At 53.6% G+C, this 4,989-nt stretch overlaps 1 long non-coding RNA gene across 2 annotated transcripts; it reads left to right on the forward strand.

The window, feature by feature from the left end:
• Positions 1–877: 877 nt before the first annotated feature.
• On the forward strand, positions 878–3,373 carry LOC309361004. 2 transcript variants are annotated; one of them, XR_014164276.1, is made up of 3 exons: positions 1,293–1,307; positions 1,414–2,091; positions 2,842–3,373. It is a non-coding gene; the product is annotated as an uncharacterized lncRNA (long non-coding RNA). The 2 variants fall into 2 exon arrangements; XR_014164275.1 differs by having other exon boundaries at positions 878–2,091.
• The last annotated feature ends 1,616 nt before the right edge of the window (positions 3,374–4,989 follow it).

Raw genomic sequence — 4,989 nt, forward strand, 5'->3', positions numbered from 1 at the left:
CTTGGGGTTTCTGAGGATATTGGCTATTTTTTGGTTGGTGCAAAAGGCTGTTTTGATATTGTGTTTATGGAGGATTTTGCTAATTTTATCTGTAGTGCCCTTGATATAAGGAAGGAGGGCCATGCCATTGTTTTCTTCTGTGTCTTGGTTTTTGGGGGGATACCAGCAAAACAGGGTTACGAAGCTAATCCAAAAAGAAACACCCCCCAAAAACCAAGACACAGAAGAAAACAATGGCATGGCCCTCCTTCCTTATATCAAACCCAGACCCTCTCCACAGATAAATTACAGACACCATCCAGTAGCCAAACCATGGTGGCACCTCCGGATGCTGCACCCCCCTGCAATCCCTACACAGATCTGGCTGACACAGGCCACAAAACCACAGCTCGCCCCTATACACGAAGCCAAGCCAGAGCACAACTAAGTGCAGTACAGCCATCTTCTCAGAAAAACTCTTCACAAAGTTCAAGAGGTCAAGACACAAAGACTTTAGCAACTAATCCACACCTAAGGACCCACCTAAGTGGTACTCAGGATATCACTCAAGAAATCACTCAAGATATCCCTCAAGTAATTAAGGAACAAAAGAAGAAAAGGCACACTAGCCTGGGAACTTCCTCTCTGCCCAGAACATTGGAGGCTATACACCACACCCCCTCAACAGTATTTATAGGAACTCAAACACTGAGATCCTGCTCTGTTCCAGTAACAAGAAGCCGAAAGCACCAGCCTGAAGATGACGAGTGAGACCTCGTCGAAACGTCGCCTAGACACCCCAACTTTTACACGGGAAGACACCCGAGGACACCAAAACCTGCATATATATATATATATATATATATATATATATATATATATATATATGGAGTAAACCCCGAGGAACAACCCACGCTCGCTGCCTTCCGGGAGGGGCATCTCCAGGAGAAGTAAAGGCTAAGGGTTAAACCCGACACAAATCCAGAGTGCAGTCCCTAAGGCGGTTGGGTGGAGCTTTGTACTTCAAATGATTGAGCTAATGTGGAAAGAGAATAAATGACAAGGCACTTGTTAATTGGAAATAAACCTTGGGGGAATCGAATATCAAAATTTCGTTATCCCCTCCTTCTGGCAACTCCTGCTGCAGCCAAGCTGGTGCCAAACGTCCTGCTCTGCTTCCTGGTGTGTGTGTGTGTCTTGTTGTCTAGGCAGCCCAGGACCCCCAGGCACCCTGCCCGGGCTTGTGGCCCTTGGGTGCTGCTCATGCAGCGAAAACAAGGCAGGAGGTGGCAGTTCAGAGACTCTTCCAACCCTGCCTGCAGATGGTGGTGGGTTGAACCTGAAGCCTTCTGAATGCTCTAAGCCCTGAGCTAAGGAAATGTGCATATTGGTTTGGCACCTAAACTCCACCCTGTTTCATTGTTCCTGTTTTAGGCAAAGGTCTGCAGTCCGGTGACAGACCATCTTTTCATGGAGAAAACCCCAAAGTCAATCTCCGGCCTCTCCAGGTAGGATGCATCATGTTTGGAGAGCTATGACCAGCCAATGCAAACAAGACAGAGGCAGAGGGACCAGTGACTTGGCAGAAAGCAGGCCCCTTATTCCGACCATGAGGACTAGAGTGCTGGGTTTTCATAAAGCGACTCCTTGTGAGTAAAGGGCTCCTGAGGGGCAGGGCCTGAGACAAGCTCCCTTGGTGGACGGATGGCAGGTGGCACTTGTGGGGAAAGTTGTGGGTCATGGCAGCTGAAAGGGGTTCAAATCGAAAGCATCCTTTTCAGCCACTTGGTCTCCATTTGTTGAATATGTTCTGAGGTGAGTCCCAGGGGCCAGGCAGAGAGGGCTTGGGGGCCGCATTGGGGGAGGGAGAGACCCTTGGCTCTCCCCCACTGCTCTCCTGTGTCTCCAGACAGCCCCCTCCCCTGGAGGTGTGATGATGTCATAAAAAGGCAGGTGAGGAAAGGGCCCATTGGCTCCAGCCCCTCCCTCCTCCCTCCTCCCTCCTCCTGACTGACAGCTGAGGAGCCCAGAGAGGGGAAGAGGCGCCCCCATTTCTCTCTCTCTCTCTCTGCTGGGTGACGAATTTGCTGGATGGATCTCGCACTTCCCAGGGTGAGTCGTGTTTCCAGACCCAGCGACCAGGGAAGAGCTTTCTGTGTCAGGCCAGTGGCCCATTGAGGCCAGCATCCTGTTCTCACTGTGGCCCAAATGACCCAAACAGGCGGATCCTGCAAGCAGCACCCAAGGGCAGCAGCAACTCTCCCCTTGTGCCGTTTCCAGCAACTGGCACTCAGAAGCATAGCTGCCTCCAACTATGATGATGATGATGATAATTTATTATTTGTACCCCACCCATCTGGCTGAGTTTCCCCAGCCACTCTGGGCGGCTTCCAACAAAGATTAAAAATACATCAAAATGTCACACATTACAAACTTCCCTGAACAGGGCTGCCTTCAGATGTCTTCTAAATGTCAGGTAGTTGTTTATTTCCTTGACATCTGGTGGGAGGGCGTTCCACAGGGCGGGTGCCACCACCGAGAAGGCCCTCTGCCTGGTTCCCTGTAGCTTTGCTTCTCACAGTGAGGGAACCGCCAGAAGGCCCTTGGCTAATAGCTGCCAGTAGCCCTCCCTTCGACGAGTTTGCCCAGTTCTCTTTCAAAGCTACCCAAGCTGGTGGCCACCCCTACCTCCTGCGGGAGCAAGTTCCATAGGTTAACCCCATGCCAAGTGAAGAAGGACTTGGAATCATAAAGCTGCAGAGCTGGAAGAGACCCCCGATGGTCATCTAGTCCAACCCCGTGCGGTGCAGGTCTTTGGGTATGTTGCCCAGTCACCACGTTCTCCCTTTGTTTCTTTTTCAGCCCAGACATGTGACCTCCCCTGCTGGCTCTTCCACCACCTGCTCCTTTGAGTTCACCTGGTCCTGTGCCCAGGAGTAGTATTTTGGGAGTTACCTATGGCTCACAGACACCCTCCGCAATGCTACTGCCAGCATCCGAGTGTCCCATACCACCCGCGATCACCGTATCCCAGCTACCCTCCAGGACCGTATTTGAAGTCTTGCCCGTCCTGCCCCAGGTGCAATGCGTATGGCTACAGAGGCTACCCACCTGGGCCTGCGTACCCACAGCACAGGGGTGAAGACTGCTTCACCTGCTGCCTGAAAGCTTGTGCTGCCATCTTTTGCTGCTGCTGCGTTATAGACATGGTAACTTACGACTGCGACTGCAACTACGGCTGAGCACCCCAAGACCCTCTCAATGCCTCTGGCATGGATTGCTGCCTAGCCGCTTCTTCTTCCTCCTCTCCGCCTCCTCCACAGCTTCCAAGCACTGTAATAAATGCTGTGCTCTGCGCCGGCAACAGGCAGGCAAGTCTGCCGCAGAGATGGCACCATGGTTGGTTTCTTCCTTTGTTTTGTTTAAAGCATTTGCCACCCAAGCTCCCAGAGTTTTAAAAAGAATGGTGTGGGTTGTGTTCTGCTAAATCTTCTGGGTCTGGAAGCAGCTGTCAGGGCTGGAGTCAGATGCAGGCCAGCAGGGAAAGCATCAGGCTTTGTTGTCGGTGAAGTTAACTCTTTATTCAAGGAAACAGCATATAACTCAGCAACCCTCCCCAGCAGTCCTTGCCCCATGGAGCCGTTGCCAGGACTGAAGGGCCCTGCTCTCCACCCTCTCTAAGGCTTCTCCTCTCCTAGATGTTTCCCAAGCAGTCTCAAACTGCGTCTGCGCACCTCTGGCCTCTGTTTTGCCCTCCACATTATTCTGAGCTTTCTAAGAGACCAGGGCACAGGGGAGACTCCCTTGCTTCTTCAGCAGCCTCTTGACCCCTCTCTCCTCTGCGTCAGCCTCAGAGTCTGAACTGCTTCCTGTCACAGGCTCTTCCTGCTCACTACACCCTGTTGCTCCTCCAGCATCCAGCATCTTCTCCCAATCCACTCCCTCTGACCTCTCCTTGGTGTCCCACCACCAACTGCCTGGCTCTGAGCCTTCCTCCTCGGGGGGTTCCCACCACTTGTCTGTGTCCAGCCAGTTCCTGACAGCAGCCTTCATTTCTTTCCTGACCCACCTTTTTGTAGAACAGCCTCCAGGTGTCTCTGACTGCAAAGCTCCTCTCTGTTCCACTAGCCCCAGTGTGATGGCCTGGGATTCCGAGTCTGAGAGCGATCCGGAGGAACCCCAGCCGGCACAGGAGTCCCCGCCTCCAGGGCCGGCTGAACCTGGGCAAGGCCTAGTTGCTGAGGAAACTCAAGAGCAGGCACCAGGTGAAATCATTCAGGCCCCAGAGGTGCTGGAAGACTCAGTGGCTACAGGTGAGCCTCCTCCAGGACCCAGTAACCCTTCGGCCTCTCCTGATCTGCAGAGGCTTAGGGCAGAGAGGCGAAGGGAACTGGTGTCTCCCAGGAGGAGTGCTCGCCTTAAGGCCAAGAGAGGCGGGGCTTCTGGGGGCCGGGACCGCCCCCGGCCTTAGAAGAAGATAAAGGTCAGGCAGCCCGGTCTCAGGTTGCGGGAGCAACGTCGTTGTGAAGTATCTGCTTTACCCAGTCCTTGTTTGGCACTCCCAGTGTGCCTATTCCTCGCCTGGATTCCTGCTTCTGCCTTACCAGTGTTCCTGCTTCCCCGCCTGGATTCCTGCTTCTGCCTTACCAGTGTTCCTGCTTCCCCGCCTGGATTCCTGCTTCTGCCTTACCAGTGTTCCTGCTTCCCCACCTGGACTCCTGCTTCTGCCCTACCTCCGTTCCTGCTGACCTGCCCAGCTCCCTGTTGATCTTGGCCTACGGTAATAATACCTCATCCCCCCTGGGACCAGCACAGTTTGCTCCCGCCACACCCGCACTCCCTCTTTGTTGGGGTGCGTTCGGGAAGATTCAGAGGCCATGGCTGACCAAGCGGCTACATTGTTGGCAATAGCCCAGGAGAACCAGGCCTTGACGCACACCGTGCAGCAGCTCAGTAACGTGGTTGCGGCACTACAGCAGCGTTTGGACGCCCTACCGGCTCCTGGGGCCG

This window comes from Podarcis melisellensis (assembly GCF_964234715.1).
Source record: "Podarcis melisellensis genome assembly, chromosome: 18".
NCBI classification, from domain to species: domain Eukaryota; kingdom Metazoa; phylum Chordata; class Lepidosauria; order Squamata; family Lacertidae; genus Podarcis; species Podarcis melisellensis.